Source organism: Dasypus novemcinctus, chromosome 7, assembly GCF_030445035.2.
Source record: "Dasypus novemcinctus isolate mDasNov1 chromosome 7, mDasNov1.1.hap2, whole genome shotgun sequence".
In the NCBI taxonomy this organism is placed as follows: Eukaryota; Metazoa; Chordata; class Mammalia; order Cingulata; family Dasypodidae; genus Dasypus; species Dasypus novemcinctus.
In genome coordinates, this window is record NC_080679.1 from 81,294,158 (window position 1) to 81,315,258 (window position 21,101).

Consider the following 21,101-nt stretch of genomic DNA (forward strand, 5'->3'; position numbering starts at 1 on the left):
AAGATAATGCCTTAGGAAAAGTCTGATTTTTAAAAAAACTTTATTGATTAATGCAATTTCAGTAGCAGAGGCTTCTGGAAAAAAATAAGGTTTCTCAGTGTACTAGTTTTCTATTGTTGTTCTAACAAATTACCACAAACTTAGTTGCCTAAAACAACACATGTTCATTATTTTGTATTTTGTAAGTCAGAAGTCTGAAATGACTCTCGCTGGGCTACAATCAAGATGTCAGCAGGCTTTGCATTCCTTTATGGAGACTCTAAGAGAGAATCTGTTCCTTTGCCTTTGCAGCTTCTAGCAGCTTCCCCCTTTCCTTGGCTCAGAGTCCCCTTTTTCCATCTTGAAAGGTAGAAAAATCGTGCTGAGTTCTTTTCAGGCTGCCATCTCACTAACTTCTATTTCTCTCTTCTACTTTTAAGCATCCTTTTGATTACATTGGACCAGTGGTATCCAGGATAATCTCCTTTTATAAAATCAGCTGATTAGCAACCTTAATTCCATCTGTAATCTTAATTCCCCTTTGCTATGTAACCTAACATACTCACCTGTTCGGACAGATATCTTTGCAGGGCCATTATTCTGTCTACCATGCTCTGTTAGAAACAAATGTTAATAATGCATCTTGTGCCCAATATGAGAAAGATGACCCTCAAAAAAGAAAGTGCAATTCCATGATGGAAAAGGTATATACTTCATTGCTTATTAATCAAAATTTCATGTTGCACAATGACATTTTAGCTTCAAATTGCTCATCCAGCTTGATGACACATCCAGAGTTCAGTTGAAGAATATAAATATTAAATATAATCATTAAAATAAACAGACTATATTATGTTAGTGTTTATCTCCCTATCTTCAACCATGAGGTTACCTTTAAGTTTGGTTAAGTTATCACAGGTGATCCTGGCTGAATTGGAAGCTTGGAATTCCCATTAATTTTGGTGACCCATCCCATATTTTACTATATAATGCAATAAATGATTGATGTGACAAAGTAGCTGGCATACAGCTAAAAATCTAAACATAAAATAAAGATACAGATGACTGACTCTATACTAGAAAGTATGCATTTGCACTTTGCTTGAAGTTGGGTTTTGACATTAATCTTGATATCTTTGTGACAGAATAATACTCTTTTTGATATATGATTTTTTTAACTTTGTCTTAGTAGCAAAGAGTCAAATGAACAAAGACGCATTATTATTCATTAAATAGGAGCACTAAATTAATTTTGCAATAAATTAAATACCAAGAATAAGTTTAAAATTAATTCATGAAAATTGACCTGTGATTTTTATTGCTAATTGACTTGTATTATTAATATGTGACTTTTTTCCCCTAGGGTATTTATTATACAGGGTTCAATTTATGATTAACCCAGAGGGCAGTCAGATATTTACCTAGCAATGTATAGTATGATTTGATTTTATTACACTTTTTCCAGCAAAGGGAATTAAGAAAAAAGTTGATACTCTCTCAAAAGTCCCTCAGAGTACTGAAGGCTAATGTAGGTTTACATTTTAAAATGTTAGATATAATGAGATCATTAAATTTAAGACCAATAAAAAGCATTTTCAGAATAGTTTCCCAGCCACAGTGAATGGGCCAAGCATTTCTAAATAAAATTGCACTGAAAGAATGAATGAATGATGAATGAATCAATGAATTAACAAAACAGCAAGCTTCTATTAATAAATCCATTTCATTCAACCTTCTATTTGCCTGGGAATGTACCAGGAACTGGGGATAAAACAATGAATAAGATATGTACTTTACTTTTTAATGAGGAATTATAGAAAATAAATAATCCATACCCTTTAAGTTCAAAGAATCAGAAGTCTGAATAAAAAATGTTTTGTGTAATCAAATTTTATTTAAGGCTACTTTTAGAATCAGGCTGGAAGCATCAAATCAATCATTGAGGACTGAAGACAGAAAAACATGCATGGGCACAAATAACAACTCTTTGCATGACAAGTCTCTTTATCTGTGATGTATTTTCATACATATGGATATAATGGGAATATTCCATGGTTTCCCTATGCACACATTGAGGAAATAAGGATGTAGTTATTAAATGGAAAGTGAATAGCAAAGAAAACTGGCAATCTGACCAGTACACCAAAATTCCTTTTGTGGGGCACCATGATCATTCTTACAGATCAATGCTTCTGCCCAGAGATCCTAGAACTGTGGACCTAGAATCAGACTTTACTTGTTCCATAAAGTGTTTTTAAAGGTTTGAATTAGTTAATACATTCACAAATCAAGATTTTTACCTGTTCTTGAAATGGGTAATGCAGGATTTGTATTCCAACATGGCTGTAGACAGTTGTACCTGAGAAGTGGCAGGCCTTTGTAGTTGGGCCAGATACTCTCTAGTTGGCCACAGTTCCCATCACTCACTACTATTTAACACGGAATTGACGTTTTAAAAATACCTGTCTGGTATCCATAGAAATTTGAGTTTGTAATATCTGCCACCAAATGTCATACTTAAAGAATAGCATTAATGATATGAATATGTGTTGAGAAAGAAAAATGGAAAGTATTAGGAATAGAAAAATGAAAAAAAATTTAATTATAATTTTCTGGGGTCAAACACTTTATAATTACACTTGAGTAAAAACAAACCATGCCTATCAGCTCTAAAGATATTTTCTTGTGGGTTATGATACAACAGGAGCAGTACAAGTTACATAAATTGAGTTTAGAGTTGTAAGTTTCAACTTCAGCAATTATTTGCTATTACTAAATAGAACTGTAATTGCTACACTAGTTTCGTGTGTTAGCATCAATGCATGAATTTTACCACCCCCTCCTGCTGTAACTTACATGAAATGTCTTAAAATATTACAAGATTTTATTTCTGTTATTTACTATGTTTCATATTTTGAAAATGGTCTAGTTAGGTCTTTGCATCTTTCGTTCTTTCCATTTGCAAGAGTCTATACAGAGTGTAGGGTTAGGTAAAAGGATGGATCATGATAATGCTCAGGAAGAAATGAAGTTACACAAATAAAATATAATAAAGAATTCTGGCCAGAACACTACATATAAACTCACACAACACGATCCATGAAATTGGTACCAGAAAACTAAACTCAAATATAGACCAAGCTGTTAGAGACAAAATGCTGCTATGTTTCCAGGTGGCCTAACCAGGAGTTAGGAAAGGGGATTAGTATTAATTCCTTTCCCTACCAGCTATGATGAAATTTTGGATGTCACTAAATCACATTTAAATCCAGTTTTCTCATCTAATGCAAACATTAGAAGAAAGAGAAAGAGGTAATATATGTTCTATACCCTTGGAATCTAAAGGAGAAAATGTGATACAAGTATAAGCACTATTATGATGTTTGTATAGCTCACACCAATCTGATGTCATCTCATATATTAGCCAACTATTACCAAAATCTACTGTTGATATACAAATCATCCAGCACAGGAAAGAGTTCATATTCTGCTTATTCAATTTGTCATTGTTATCACAATTATAGAAGAGAGAAACTTGTACCAATAAATATACAAACTCATTCTAGTGCAATGAATAAGGAAAGAAAAGGACAGACTCTTATGGTGATTCACTATTATTATTTTAGAAGTGTACCATATAGAAAAAAAAATCCAAGGAAATTCTGGCAGAATAGTAGATTTTTCACCAGAGTGGAAAAAAGTAGAAGATTTTCCACCGAAGTAGACAAAATAGTAGGCTTTCCACCACAGGGCAGAAAATAGAGGCTCATAATTAATACCAGTAATATTTAAGTTTACCTATCAGTAATATCTATTTTAACAAAACCAGAAAAGGTTATGATATATTAATGCTATATCTATCTTCGTCAAACAGGCATAAACAATACCAAAAATGTGTTACTTACATTAGCAAAAATGTCAACAGATTCAAGGTTTGAGAGAATAAGCTGTTCTTTTTTTAAATGATGAGTATAAAAGTTTGTGGTTGATACATTGTGTTTGTCTGGATTTGGATATATTCAAATTGAAACTTTTTTGTTTTGCCCTAAGATTTGTCTATTTTTAAAATTTAAGCTAAAAATTACAGTATACAATCTGACATCCCAATAATTTGAGCTTCATGTTAAGGCTTTTTCCATATTCAATATTACCTTTCGAAGGCTTGGTTCCAAATTTATTTTCTTTGAAACTTTTCCTGACATTTTTAGAGTGAGTTAGCTCTTTCTGTTTAATTTAATATTGTTGTTTTCCTATAACCATCAGCACACACCTCTGTTATGATACCTATCACATTTCACAGCTATCATTTGCTAATGCCATGCTCTCCTTCAACACAACTCTGAGCTGAGTCATTCATTTTCAAATCTCAATGGTTAGCTCCCCTAGTATCCAGTAGATGTTCAATAAAATATCAAGGAGTGAATTAAGTAGCAAATAGTCTCTTTCATTTTTTTAGAAGTGTGAAAATTTTATAATTTAACCTGCTTTAAAAATAAAACTTGAGACTCTAGATTCTTCACATAGTTCCTATGACTATGTTTTTGGCATTTCTGATGAAAGTCTTTAATACTGAACATTTTCATAATTGGGATGTAGAGTTACTGAATATTATGTGTATAACAGTAATAAATCAATCTCTGTACCAAGTTCATTCAGAAGGAGGACTTTTGATAATATTGCAATATTGCAAGTGATCAAAACATCTGTGGAAAGTGCTGTGGTGCTGTGAAGGGCAGCTGGCATCATTAGAGGGAGGAGAATTCTGTACCAAGTAAACAAAGGCAACAGTTACGTACGCAAATGTAAAGAACCTTTCAAAATAGAAGAATGTATTTTCAAGTAGCCTTCGTATAAAGAGATCTTTGTTATGCTAAACAAACTAGTTTATATGCTCTTTTTAAAGTGAATTTGTTATTATTCATTGACTTGATAAATTGGGCATATTGTCAAGCACCATGTAGAAACAGCTGCTGAATACATTGAGCAGAATTACTATGACATCAAAATTTTAGGTTGCAATATTTATGATGACAATGAAAGGCAAAGTTTTATAATCAATTTCAATTAATGTAAACAGGAAAATATTTAAGAGGGAAGAAGAGTAAAGACAATTGCACAGGCCTGCAATTTTTTTTCATGACTCAATATACCCAGAATATGCCTCCAGGTTACTTGGCTCAATAGTAGCCTGCCTAAAGCTTTGGTAGTGAACTAGCTGGACTATTGAATCCTAAGAAACTGCCAAGCATTTTTTAAAAATTTTAAAAGGGTCAGCTTTTCCTTTGAAAACACTGTATCCCTAATCATAAGTGACCTTATGTAGCCTCACTTGTGCATTTATTTGTTCAACAACAACTATTAAGCACCAGCTACTTGTATGACATTATGCTAGGCACTGTCACTATTTTTTAATAAAGACTTCTATAATTCTATTATTTCTCTCTCTCTCATCTGAACACACACATATGTATACAGACAATATCTTAGAATATATACCTGTGTATATATTTAATGTCATACAAAAGGCCCAGTTAGCTTGGAATTCCCTTAAGATAAGAATTCCAAATATATACAGATGTATGAATTATACAGGTGTAGTGCACTAATCTCTGAGAGCAGTGTTATGAGTCAACTAATTTTAACTCTGTCTCGACTCCAAACAATTATGCTTTGGTCATATTTAGCTCTAAAGTACAAAATTTAAACTTTTTAAATCAAAATATTTTTATTTAAAAAAGCAATTTTTACCTTCACAAAAGAAGGACTCTGAATTAGCAAAGCCAGCTTTAGCCACCAGAACTGACTGTCCTCTTCTTCCCTAAAAGTGATATGTATAGAGCGATATTCCAGAATCCAAAAACTGTAGAATGCTCATAAAAAATAATATATAAAAGTTGTACTCTCAACTGAGCCATCAAGCCTATTAGTCATATAAATAATACTTATTTGGCAAACTGAAAAAGCAGGTAACGTAAAAGCATTGAATTGGCAGTAACAGATGGCTTCTAGGTGTATGTTAAATGCAGATGTATGTTAAAGATATCTATTTATCTGTATATATATACATACTGTTTCAGTCCAACATAGATACAGAACCTCTTATAACCAAAGAGGCAGTGAGATAAATAAAACATAAAAGTACAACAGAGGAGCGTGAACTTAGAGTTTCAAAGAATAGCGAGATTACAGATAAAAGCTTGCAAAAAGAAACAAATATTTTAAAGAAAAAAGGCAAGATATAACATGTATCTCATCTTAATTAATACAAACCAAAATAGAGACTAGACGCATTCTACCTCTTCATTACTATCCCTATCCTGACAATATTCACTCGATTACTAAGCTCTGCCAAGTCTATGTTTAAATATCCCTGAGTCAATCGCTCTTCACCCTAGACCTCCTGACTCATTTAAGCATTCATATATTAAATCTGGACCATTTCAAAAGTCTCCTAACTTGTCTTCATCCATCTTACCTTGACCCCTTTTATTTCAATTCAATACAGCCAGAATAATCTTCCTAGAGTACATAAATATATTCATCTTACTCTCCTGTTTAAAATTCTTCAATGGCTCTTGATTGCCTTAAAGTAAAAATTCTTTAACATAGCATATAATTTTCTCTATTGTCTGGCATTTGCCTCCATTGCCAGCTTCATGGTTCAATTATTCCTCACTGTATTCAAAAATATATCATGCTTTTTACATTTTGCATAGGTTGTTCCCTTTGCCTGGTATGCAATTCTATATACATGTAAAATTAACTCAGTTCTCCACCCTCAGATGTTCTCCTTGACCTTTCCTCATCCAAAAGAAAGTTTATCACAACCTCCTTGTGTCCCAATGAACCTCATTTATATTTTCTATCATAAACTTTACCATATTGCATTTATTATTATTTGTTACATGTCTGACTTACTTATAGAATGAGCTCCTTGAATGCAAAAATAATGTCATACTCATCACTGAATCTTTTGTGCCTGACATCTGGTGGATGCTTAATGACCACTGGTTATATATAAAAAAAATAATAGATAAATATACAAGGCACAGACTCTGGAACCAACCTACATAGATTAGAATCACATTTCCTGAACTGTCTTTGGTAAATTACTTAAAATCTCAATGTGTCAATGTCTTCAGTGTCCAGAAAATGGGCATAATAACAGTGCTACCTCAAAAGGTTGTGGTTAGTAGAAATAAGTTAATATATGTAAAGTATCTGATTCATAGTAAGTGCTACATTAGTTTTGCTCTCTTTATTTAACAAATACAAATATTTATTACACACTCTGTGTCAGACATTTTCTAATAACACAGGATACAGTAGTAGGCAAAGTAAGGCAAGGGGAAAAAAAAGAAATGGAATGAAAGTACGTTGTCATGGTGGCAGATTTGGCCCAGTGGTTAGGGTGTCCGATGACCACATGGGAAGTTCGCGGTTCAAACCCCGGGCCTCCTTGACCCGTGTGGAGCTGGCCCATGCGCAGTGCTGATGCATGCAAGGAGTGCCCTGCCATGCAGGGGTGTACCCTGCGTAAGGGAGCCCCATGCACAAGGAGTGTGCCCCGTACGGAGAGCCACCCAGTGTGAAAGAAAGTGCAGCCTGCCCAGGAATGGCGCCGCCCACACGGAGAGCTGACACAACAAGATGACACAACAAAAGAAACACAGATTCCCTTGCCGCTGATGACAACAGAAGCCAACAAAGAAGACGCAGCAAATAGACACAGAGAACAGACAGCTTGGGTGGGGGGAGGGAAGAGGAATAAATAAATAAATAAATCTTTAAAAAAAAAAAAAGAAAGTATGTTGTCCATGTCAACCATTTTTACCAGAGAATTTCATTGTTAAATTACGCTTGAAATTAAAGAAGATGGAGGTCTCAATGTGTAACATTTTCTCCACAGCAAATAGTGGACTCAGTGGGTTTATGCGTAGAAAAATAAGTAAAATGGAACCTGAACATGTAATGTCTCTTCCAAACCAAATCTGGTCCCAGAGATATGAAAATATTCTGTATGGGCAGAATCAGAGACTCGTTTTATGACATGTTTTCTATGCTTTGTCTTTCATGAATTGATACCTAGGGAACAGTCAGTTTGTAGTGAATAAATCTATTATTATATAATTCTTTCCACACTTAGTCTGTTCCTAAAAGGTATTATTGTATGACTCCCATCTAGACAATAAAGAAAGGTAAGATTTTGGATTATTTATCCTTTTATCAGTCACAGCTCCCAATTTCAAAGTATTAAGTCTGACTGATATAAACAGAAAAGGGAGCTTATTGAAGAGATGTTGGGTGGTGAAGGGGGGTGGGGGTGTGTGTCAGAGAATTTCCAGAAGACCAAGAAACAAAACTTAGAAGTTTTGTAGCCAGCAACAGTGTCCAAATAGTGCTGTCTACCTGTCTGGTGAATGCACCTTTGCTGCTGCAATTGGGCACTAGGCACATTCCTGCCATCGGCATTAATGCTGTATGCTAGATGCTGCTTCTATAGGAGTTATTTCTTGAAATTGGATGTATCTAATCCCCTACCACCAGTCACCAGCAAAATTAATTCTGCATGGTCCCTGCAAAATATAATTCTTATTCAAATCCTGCACTGCTGGTGTCTGACTGGTATAATCTAGTTCACAGGCCATACGCCAGATAGAAGGAAGGCTAGGAGAGTAAAGGCATGGTATTTGTAGATTCTCCTAGTTGAGAAACAATTTGGGTGGTGGGTTTCCCAAGTAAAGAAGATTCAGATATCACAAAGGATTGCAAGCATCTATTGCCTCTGCTAAGAAGATACATGTATTATTCATTAATACTTTGGTCTTCTTAACCAAATGAAAATCAGTTAAAGACACAAGAAGAGGAGTGGCACTCATTTTTGATAGCATATATAATAATAAAAAACACAAGTATCATCATAAAATTGATTTGGGTTTATATGTTGGCAATACATATATATGTAGGAAGAATTTGAAACAGTAATTTGCCTGCTGAGAGTGCCGTAAACAGTTACTATCATTCAAACCTGCCTCCTTTTTTCACTATCCTTCTGAGTCTTTATGGTCATCAGTCTTTTCCACTGGGAGAAATGACATTTTAACTCCTTATATAAAATACAAACAAGAAGGAAGAACAATAAAACAGATTTGGTTCTGATCTAAGTATTACAAGGTTATCTGTGCAAATAAAGCATTTCAGGGTAATTTATTTTTTTTGACTAGAAATAAATGAAGCTGATGACTTGAATTTTCTTCAAAATAAGAAAAAGTCTTGAAAACTGATGAGCGCAATCAGCTAAAATTTCACTGGTGAATGTACGTACTAGCCAATATGGGGAGTAGAAAGAGATTGGAGTGACAGAGTATTGGGTTATCATTGGAGTTTGTCATCAACTCAAGTGAGAAATAAGGTAAATGTCATAACTAATTTCAGTCTCGCTCATTATACTCATCTGAAAACTGTGTGTTAGTGGGTGGGGAAAGCACTGAAAGAGACAGGAGGGGCTACCATTGATGGCTTATTGTCATCAGGAACTATCTGAGTAAAATATGAATAGCCAGTAATTTCTCTAAAAGTCTACCTTTCTAGAATTCCATACATTGATTACATATGCATTTAACTAGTAAAAGGAGTTGAGGGAAGAATATTGTGTTACCTATTTTAAAACTAGGATAGACAGCAATGAATATAGGGTATTAACCAGAATCCCACCAATCAGAATTTTTTAAAGATTTATTTTTATTTATTTCTCTCCCCTCCCACCCCGTTTCCCCCGTTTTCTGCTCTGTGTCCATTTACTGTGTGTTCTTCTATGTCTGCTTGTATTCTCGCATTAGGCAGCTCCAGGAACCGATCCTGGGACCTTCTGGAGGGGGAGAGAGGCGATTACTCTCTTGCACCACCTCGGCTCCCTGTTCTGCTATGTCTTCTTATTTTCTCTCCTCTGTGTCTCTTGTTGTGTCATCTTGCTGTGCCAGCTCTCAGCATTGGCCGGCACTCCTGCATGGGGTGGCTTTCCCCCGCATATTCTCATGTGGGTCAGCACTCCACGTGGGCCAGCTTGCCCTCATCAGGAGGCCCTGGGCATCGAATCCTGAACCTCCTATATGGTAGGCAGGAGTCCAATTGGTTGAGCCACATCCATTTCCCCCAATCAGAATTTTTAAGCAGATATTTTAATACAGAAAGGTAATAAGTGATTTATTCTACATGCATTTTTGATGTACCTACAGTGTGTTCAAAGTTGGGCCAAGGGAGAAGGAGAGCAACTGCCCTCGAGTAGCTAAAGAAGCTGAAGAATTGCAGAATTATGAAATGCTTTAAAAGATTCCATATATTAATCCATGCCCAGTAATTTAATATTATATATAAATTCTTAAAAAATACTGGCTATTTCAGCATAAATATCTATTTCACTACCATATCAGGTAGCTAAGTATTTTACCTCCTCTTTCAGTTTTAATGATTTAGTGAAACTTCTTTTTCTGCAATTTAACACACGTCATCAAGTGCAAAGATGCAACAAATGCAAAAATTAATGTCCAAAGTTTCAGGTTCCCTCAAACTAGAAAGAAGTTCTTAAGAAAAAGGAGACAAAGGATAATTTGCTTTAAGTAAATGATTCAAAAGTTTCATTATTTATTAAAAAATCTTCAATAGCTGTTACAAATTGAGCCATTTAACTCTTAAAGATTTATAAAAATAAATCAGATGAAATGAAATTTAAGGACATATTCTGATTAGATCTGAACTCTCCTTCCAATTACATTATATCAATATCAGTGCACTTTAAAGGACAGGACACCAGTCCATTTGGAGACCACACAGACCTTATGTAAACTTCATGTATATTTTATAATAATGGGTTACTGCAGATGAGATTGAAGCAGGCTTTGTTAGAAGAAATGTTAGGTATCCAAAACTTTTCAAATGTAGTCATCCATGAAATACTAAAAGATAAATATTTGATCAATTAGAAGAGAATTTCACTGAGCAAAATGTTTTTTTCCACTCAGTTAAAAATAATTTAACCCACAATTTGTGTGAAATGATATTATCTGTCTCACCACTACTTTTCACAGGAGGAAATAAGTATATTTGCATGTGATTATGATTTAGAAAGAACAACTCTGTATGTAGTGTCTATAATTCTTATGTCCATATTTTTTAATAATCCCCTCAAATTCCTGGTTTTCTTTCTCTATTTTCTATACTCAGACTTAATGGTACACTTTCTCATTGTCATAATTCAATTTGTAGTGATGTAAGGACTGGAAAAATAGGAATTTATTCCTCCTATTAATATTTTCTATTATACAGAAAATATGACTTTAGGAGTCTTTATATTTTTAGAATGATGGAACAAAATGTTTATGATAAAAGGCGCACAAATTGAATCCCAACCTAACATACTGATTTCATCTACACCCTCCAAATTTCCTACAAATTTTTCTAAACATTATACCATATTATTAATTACAATATCAGATTATTGTCATTTGTACTCTGAGGACAAATGCCACAGCAGGGTGCACTGATGTCTCTAGAGGGCACTAGTATTTACATGAGGATAAAGATGCTTGATTGAGTTCATGGCTCTCCCTGTCGGTATTGATCCAGGGAACGGTATTAAAAATGCACAAGTAGTCTTGATTGGGTGGGAAATGAAGAAGCCCCCATTCATTCCTACAGGGTTGAGGGATAACTTGCTCCTTACCATTCTTATGTATCCACAGGTCAGAGAGGGATAAAGAATAAATCTAAGAAAAGACTGTTGGAAGAAGTTGGAATCTTACTCTTTGGTCTGTGACACTGCAATTTGCAAAGGATATTGGAAAAAACAAAAACTTTCCCAAACGTATTTTAGCTATAGAATGGTGGTTAAGGACAGAACCTCTTAATGCCTTTTATTTTTCTCAGGTCTTTTGTTCTTCCAGGTTTTATTTTTAGCATGTTAGTGTGTTGGTAATTATGCAAATTAATAAATAAATGAAAATGTGAAAGAATAGAGAAGCTTGACTTAAATTAACCTTTTCAAAGATCCACGAGGATGGATTTATTTTGAGAAATGCAGACCCAGAAGAGAGAAAAAGCTAACGGTGTCCTTCAATGTCAAGTGCTTTCCATTCTCATAAAAGTAACTGAGTGGAAAAAAGCATTTTGCAGATTTCACTAAGTTCCACAAGCATAATGATTCTATAATAGTTATGGTTTCTTTTGTGGTTATAATTTTCCTTGCTCCTCACAAACTAGCAAAAACTAAGAACTTAAAATTGTACTGATTGCCATCGCATTATAACATATAAAATAAATTTAATTAGCAAATTAGAAAATATTGTCTGTATATTTGAGAATTCTGTTAAATGGAATAATATAAAAAGCACATTTGTATTTCTAAAATAATATGAGACTTCAGATTAAAGTAAGGGCTACTCAAACATCTTTATTCTATTCAAAATTTCCAGCCCTCCCATAAAAGAGGACATAAAACTCCATTATGTCAGAAGATCTATATTTGGCATCTTTATTATCATCAAATACTTTTAAAGAGCACTTGTTCAAGCAGAGATATATGAAACTCTCTGTTGTTGTGATAAGTGGGATTATGTACCCCAACAAGAACATGCCCTTAATCTTAATCTTCATCCCTGTGGGTGTGAATCCATTGTAAAGAGGAACACATGAAGACGTTAGTTTTATTTGTACGGATTACTGGAGGCTTTATAAAGGGGACCAGGAGTTGCAGACACCGGAGAGAAGAGGACATCTTCATGTGACAGGAGGCAGAGATATAAGTCAAGGAATCAAAAGAACCACTGGCAGCCAGAATCAGAATGTCACAGTCTTCAGGGAGAAAGTAAACCTCGCTGATATCTTGCTTTTGGACTTCTCCTAACCTCAAATCTATGAGACAATACATTCCTAATATTGAAGCCAGCCCATTGTGTGGCATCTGTGACAGCAGCTCAGGCAAACTAAGATGGTAGTGATCTTGTGTCTTTAGGGAAAGGGTCCAGGTGTCACTCTCTCAAAAATTTGGGGCCCTTTTTCCTAATACAGTCCTAATTTATTTTACTTTAAAGGAGTGAAGGGTATATGTGGAAGTGCACCTATCTTTGGTAAAGGGAGTTGAAAATAGGTTTAATAAGAACAAATAGGTTTGCAGAAACAGAAGAGCCACAGAACCATTAAGAAGAAGAGGAGTTGTGTTAGTGGTTCTCCAATAATTGGGGTAATCTTTGTTTCTACAAATTGTATTTTGGAGGAAGAGTAAGATGAATCATGGAAAGAAAAGCAATCAATTCAGGATTTTTCAAAAGCACTTGAATCTGAGATTGCAAGTCAGTCTTATTTCTGGACACTTTTACTATCCACTGAGGCCCCGACTCCATAAGAAACAGTGCTCGAGCCCCTCCATATGTTAATATTTCTAAACCCTCCAAGCCACCAGGCATATAAGTTAGTTCATTTGTTTTTTTTCAGCACAGTAAAGTAACCCAGGCTCAATCTACACACTGTAAATAATACATTATTTCACCAATAAGATATGATTTCCACAAAGACTTGGGCAAACATTTTGCCCATGTCTTCACAGTATGGGGACTGGAATGAGTTTCCTTTTATACCTATGACTGCCATGGCCTGCAGCATTTCCACACAGGAGGGAGGACTGAATCCCTCTATGCACTGGCGGGATAACTCATATGCCTGACAGGTTCTGCAGGAAGAAGCCACAAATGCAAGTTGCACAGGGACCATGACTGAGACTTTACGGTCACATCTCAGTAGACAGTTAGCAATTACCATCAACTTTTGGGGTGGACAGCAGAGGCTGAAGGTTAGTGCATGGCTATAAAGTAATGTGAGTGATGTTACTGGATCATGGAAGACAGTCTTACTTTACTTTATGGGCACACCTTGCATCCCGGGGAAGACTGCACATATCGGTTCAGTTATATAAATGGCCAAGTGCCCAAGAGTATGTTGTTACATAATCTAAAAGGTTTATCATTTTTCAGTTAAGTGATATACTGTATCACTGAGACACTAATACTATTTGCATAAAAACACCGAATGTAAAGACATAAGAGGTACCAGGAGTATAGCTTATATAATCCTATGAAACTCTACTTTTAAAAGTAGAAACATGCCATACTTATAAGGAGCTAAATCTCCATTTTAGTTATCAGTATATAAATGTGGCCTAAACAAATTTTTGTTTCTTATTTATTTTATTGTTCTAATTATTTATTTTGTTTTTAACTGATAGATCTTTAATTAGTTTATGGTTTAGTTTATTTTTTAATATTCTGCTAGATCTTTATAATATGCAAAAAGTCACTATTTCAATACTATATAGTATAGGAGTTAACTGGGCTTGTGGTATCAGTAAAATGGTTGTTTAGCCGATTGATGTTTATTATAATCCACATGAGTTCTTGAAGCCCATGCTTCCTCTATATTCTCTACACTCCCTTGTTTTATTCTTTGAATGCAGTTGGCATCTCAAGAAAAATGTGAATATAAGCAGAAAGGCCCTATTAACAGAATGCAGACAGAATGGGTGGGCAGATGACAGGCCTCCATCAGAAACTAAGACGGGTGGTCAACTCTGGGATAATAAATTCTGTCATGTTCTTGCTGCACATTAGAATCACCTGGAAAGCTAGAAAATTCCCTGATCCCCAGATGACAAGCCTGACCAATTAAATCAGAATCACTTGCAAGGGGATTCTAGTGTACAGTCCAGGTTTAAGACTGCCTCCCTGAGTGCTTGGACAGCCAGGACTTTCACTGAGACTCCATGCCCCAGCCTAAGAGAGATGGTGATTTGATTCTAAATCCCTTCCAGTCAGGGTGGGGTAGGAGGTGTTGGGTCAGGGGCTATGAAAAGATGCCCTGCTTCAGGCCCAGAGTGACATGGGAACCAGCAGGTGGCGACACACTGACATCCCTCTTCCTCAACCCAGAGAATCCTAGAGTAGGGGCATATGGTAGGGTCTTGGTAAGGGGCATGTGGTACATTTCTAGATAGGTCAAGTTCCTGTGGACCTTTGTGGAAGCAGGGAAAGAATGAATAGTTTGTCACCCTTGTGACAAAGAAGGGACTTCTACCTTTCATCCTGAGCAGAACAAGTTCAGGTGATTTTACTTGTGTTTTTTGCTTTTGTTTTTCTTGCCATTGTTGTAGGTCATTCTAAATGTAGTTAATTTATTTCACAACTTGGGTGAGGAATTTTCAACAAAATGTAATTCTACCATTTTGATTTCTGTAGAAAGGAGTACGGGATTCTGCCATGATCTACCAAGCCATAGAAAGGTAGAGGTGAGTGGGAACAGTGAGAGACAGAGACAGAAACTGAGGAACAAGAGATAACCAGCTGGCAAGTGGCCAGGCAGCAGTGCAGAGGCACAGGTTAGAAAATCAACAATGAAAAGGGCATTCGAGAGCATGGCAGAGCTTGTTTCAAATTTAACAGTGGAGGAAAAAAACGTCTATTTGTGAAATAGGTTTGTACAACCCACAACTGCATCCGAGTTTGCATTTCTACTTATAGAACTGAAAGGAAAACTGAGTCATTAAAGTAGATGCCAGCTGGTTTGTGAACTTGAGTCAACTTAATTCTGCTTAAACCAGCTAGCTGCAATCCAGCCTCATGTGTCCTGCAGGCTATGTAATTGGTCATGGCTGTTGTGTTTTATGTAGTAAATTGTTAGTCTTCTGATTCTGAAGGCAGCATTAAAAAATTAATATTATTATTTTCTTTTCATCCCCAAAGTCTACTCAGCAACAGGTACTGAGAAAAAGCTATAGAGGAAAAACAGTTTAAAGGGTCTGGATTTGCAAGGGAAAAATGGTGGAAGAATTATTATTAGAGATTTAATTTTTAACAGAATAAAGACTTAGTCCACTCTATCTATGAGCCTTACTTTTGAACTCCTTTAAGATAAAAGTTTGTCCTAATTCTCTCTTACATTTTACTAGAGGCCCATTCGCACCCTGCACACACTAGGACCAGTGCCTGATCGCTGGGCTTGTGGAAGGTACAAGCATATACTCTGGCCTATGGGAAAAAGGCTAGGATGAGTCCCTTGCCTACGTCAAATGAAAAGAAATAGTTCCCTGGAAAATAATGACCCTTATTTCTTAGTATTCTTACAAATGCACTTAATGTTGAATAAACACTTCCTATATTTTAAATCAATTGTAGAACTTTGTTGTCATTGTTCCAACTGCACAAATCAGAAAATGTCATGAAGTATTTTCTTCCCCTTACAAATACTTTCCTTTCCATACATCAACTAAAACATTCTCAGAATCTACAATACTGGAAGAAACAATAACAAACACCAACCCCCTCAACTCTTCTTTATTTTCCCTTAATTATTTACGCAGCTTTTCTCTCCTGCCTGAGTCAATTCATGTATTAATTACATTATTTTCCTCCTAGTACATCTTGCCACAATCCTGTGAATAAAGTAAGCTTCAAAAGCAAACGCTATGCTATTCATTAGTTCCCACTTAAAAAACAAACTTTTACTCCAAATGGCATCCTAGGGCTATAACGTACTTGTTTAAATAATATTTTATGTATATTCCTCTCTTCAACATTCTGAGAAATACGGCTTATCTCCTCACTTCTTAGATACAGTGTTAAGCACATTTTCCTCCAAAAAGACCAGTTATTATAATTTTTAAAATCTGCATTAAAGTTACTGGCTACTCCAGAACAACATGGGTTAAAGAATATACTGCATGCTCATTTTAAACTAGTCTGTAATTACCTACAGGGTTCCTAGGAAATGATTCTGTCTCCCAGAGCTAAAAACACAAAGGGAAAGCTAAGGTGTGAAGCCCAGAGCAATGTGGCCTTTCTTTGTCTTTTTACAAGTACATACAATGTTTCTGAATCATACTCATCTTGAGAATAATTACCACTTGATTATGCTTCCTCTTGGTTCTAGTGGCAATACTACTATGATAATAACTGCTGTTTACTGAACAATTAATATATGCCACACATTATACTAAGAGCTCTACATGGACTATCTCATTTTATTCTTTAAATGAACCTGCATTCTAGCCTCATTTTATGGAAAGGATAGTGTTTAACTCAAGGGATTACAACACAGGCTGTTGACATGGAGCCTGCAGGCCTACTATTACTCTAGATCGCCTCATTTTGAGTAAGGTTAATTTAAACTAAAATCATAAGTTTAAAGCAAAACATAGTATTAAAAGACAATATAAGATGCACTTTTGCAGCTGGCCCATGCGCAGTGCTGATGCGCGCAAGGAGTGCCATGCCACACAGGGGTGTCCCCCGCGTAGGGGAGCCCCACGCGCAAGGAGTGCACCCATAAGGAGAGCCGCCCAGCGAGGAGGAGGGAGCAGCCTGCCGAGGAATGGCGCCGCCCACACTTCCCGTGCGCTGACGACAACAGAAGCGGACAAAGAAACAAGACGCAGCAAATAGACACAGAGAACAGACAACCTGGGGAGGGGAGGGGAATTAAATAAATAAAAATAAATCTTTAAAAAAAAAAAAAAAGGATGCACTTTTGACCATGAACTTGTGTGTTGGTGGAGATCTAGGCTGGGTTGTTAAAAGCACTCTATAACCTTGAAAAATTATGTGTATAGTGGCAAGCTAAAGTTAAGTTTAAAGCAATTATATGAGAAATGCTCTACAATATGGACAAATTAGCTGATAAAAATATACTTTATTTGCTAGAAAATAATTATAGGGTCACCTTTAAAAGTCTAAAACACAGAGATGCCAGATTATATCTGTCAATGTCAAATAAATGTTTTCTATCCACCTAAAATTGTCCAGGGATTGTCCTAAATCCACGTAATCTCACTGAGTGCTAATGTTTACATTAGGAATTTTTTGCAACAGCAGATGTAAGCATAAGACTACATACTGTCACGCAGCTCCCTACTGGTCCACATCAGAGCTGGCGGCCGGGGGCAAAGGTCAGGAATATTTTATACTCTTGACATGGAGTCAGTGCAGCAATTTTCACATGAAAGCAATTACCTAACCACCGTATTGCACTGATTACTTTCAAAATCTTTGGAGCTCCATCTGCTTTCCCTGCTTAAGCCACTTAAAAAGAAAAACAGCAAATCCAGAATAGAAGATGCTTCCAGGACTTCACAATTAATATTCAAAGAATTCCTCAGTATTGCATAAAAACGGAGGAAAGAAAACAGAGAAGAAATACACATGAAAAGATGAAAGTCAGATCCTGAGTGTGAGAATGTAACACAAAGAAAGAAGTCCTAGATTGCCAGTAGCACAAGGTTTCTTTTAGGGAGCTGGAAATGTAAAATCAGACTGTGGTGGTGGCTGAACAACTGGATAAATATATTGAATTGTACACTTAAAATGGGTGAATTTTATGGTATGCCAATTATATAGAACTGATAAAGAAGGAGGGGGAGGTAGAGGTGAGGAAGAGGGGTAAGAAAACAGGAAGGAGAGGGGAGGGTGAGGGTAAATTCTTTTAAGAAGCTGATCCCAATTGCCAGGGTGACTCTATTTTCTATTTTACATAAGGATACCCCATAGGCTAGTAGTGATTCTGCTCACTGCTGAACAGAGAGATTCATAAAGCAAGATATAAGTGAAAATATATAAATGGGACATAGTTTGAAATCTCTAGCCTAACCAGCATCCCTATATCTTACCCCTCACCCCCTTTTTACTATTCCAGAACTCTTTTTTAAGTAGATGTAAAACACATTCCAACCCATCAGCAAATAGAAAGCATCTTTAATCTCAGGGGTAGCTTAATTTTTAAAACTTGTTTAGCCTAATGACTGACCTCTCTGACAAACGGTCAGCTAAATGCCCTGAAACATCTGACTTCAATACATTAGGGAAGAAAGAGGCATATTGGGCTTAGTTATCAGATCTGACAAAATTATTACTAATTGTGACAATAAATAGTGTAAGAAATCCAAAACAAAGGTTTTTTTTTCCTTTTAACTCTCATTAAACTTGATTTCCAAATTAATATTAATCACTATATATCAACAAAAGCAGTATATTTTTTGGCCAAGGGCAGATTTACCCTAAGGATAAATCTCAAATACTTTCAGTAAGCAAAGAGACTGAGAACACTATCAGGGCCCACCACAGCTTAGGTAGGGACAGAATTAACTAACTGTCTGTACGAGCAAGCATCTTGCTTCCAATCCTTGCTGATAAAAGAACTGATTTTTAGAATGCGTTTAGATAGCTTTAAGAATTTAAGTGAATGTCTAAGACAACATATTTTTGCATTGCACCCTTTATAACTGTTTCTTTTTCTCAAATTCCCAATGAAGATCATAAATTAAAAAGTCATATATGTATCTTTCTGAACACTGGAGAAACTATCAAGCTTGTTTGTAGGATTAAATGAGATAAATGTGCTTGGACAGAATTTCTTAAAGTAATGCTTCCATAATTTGCTAAGCTGATTTTTGTCTGTTATTTTTTTGAGGTTGAAATAAAGTATACATAAAAAGTCATTTCATTTTTGCAGGTATAGATGGTAATTTTTCCATTTCCATACAGACATCTAGATAAAGTAGATATTCAATATATGCCATTCACTCATGTTTATTGTTTAAAAAATCTCCTTTATATTGCATTTATACTGCATTGCATTATGGTTTAGGCTTTTTATTTCCTCATGGAATTATCAGGTATTATGAACATGTCTAAAGGTAGATAATGAAAGTGAGGTTCACAAAAGTTTATTTACTACAGTCATGCAGGTGTTTAAACTTCTATTATTTTCACACATGTTAGTTAATATTTGACATTCATGAACAATAGTTATATCGTATAATAATAACCTACAATGTAAAGAGCTTATGTTTTTGTTTTATTTTATTTTCGCAGCATCCACTTAGTTTTCTTTGATAACTGAGACAGGTTAGTTTAGCAAAAGGGAAGATGAGTCTAAGAGCCTGGCAGAAAAACATGGTTGTGAAACACCTGGCCATGGAACCTGCCTGGAAAGCCCTGAGGGAAAGATCTCCTCCATCAAGAAGGCTGCCTGCCAGGAGCACCCGGCGAGAACCCATCTATGAGAACCCCATTTAGAATGAGATTGGAACGATATCTGTTCAGGGTCAAGGGAAAGCCCCAGATACCCTCAAGGGGCCTCACGATTGGGCCCCCTGGGGAACTGACAGGTGGGGTAATCAGTCAGAACAGCAAACAGCTGGGGCGCCTCCCCTGCGCAGTAGCAAGAGAAGGAATAATTAATAGCTTAATAAAGGTAATCCCACAAGCCAAATTGCCCGGACACAGTCCATACCTATTTCGTGGGATTCGTAATCTGTTATTTTCTCCCATTTCCTCAATAAACTACTGGCCTAACTAAACCAGCACATTCTTAAATGCTTTTATGTAACATAGCCGAGAACCTAGGGGAATCCATCCTCCCCTGACTTCATAACCACATGATGATTTTCCTCTAGGAAACTACCCACCCTGATTTGTTGCCTCTGCTCATTTCACCGTTGTAAATATCCTCAACATGGCTGATTGTTAGTATGATGTCAACTGGCCCACAAAATTCCTAAAAATTTAATAATTGGACTGTTGGTATGAGCCAACTCCAGCACACCACTGCAGCTTGCCTCCAACCTCTCTGAAGCCAGCTCTTCCCGGAGACTGTAGTTTTCTAAGATGATAATACTTTTGGTTTTAGCCACTTTGGGTTGGGTTTTCCATCTTTTGCAGTAGAAAGAGTCCTATCTAATACCAAGTTTCATGGATACTGAATGACTCTTATGTAAATTGCTCTTTGTCATACTACATCTCCACAAAAAACTCATGATGCAGAAATATCATACACCAGTTCCCCCATTTTACTGATCAGAAGCTGAGGTTCAAGGAGTTTATGAATTTGATCTATGGAGAACTGGCTATATAACTTGCCAGACACTGTGCAAATGAAAATGTGGGACCCTTTGTTCTGAAGTTTTTAAGAATTCCAAAATGGCAACAGCAGAGCAGTAAACTAAGTACAGGGCCCTTAAAATTAGGTGCCGATGTGACTGCAAAAGTCACATAATCACAAAGTCAGCCATGGGTCTATGTCGTTCAGTT

At 36.0% G+C, this 21,101-nt stretch overlaps 1 protein-coding gene across 3 annotated transcripts in view; it reads right to left on the bottom strand.

Moving 5' to 3' along the window:
* XIRP2 (xin actin binding repeat containing 2) overlaps window positions 1-21,101 on the bottom strand; it is a 71,961-nt gene that overhangs the window by 21,912 nt on the left and 28,948 nt on the right. The gene's annotated exons all lie outside the window — the stretch shown is intronic.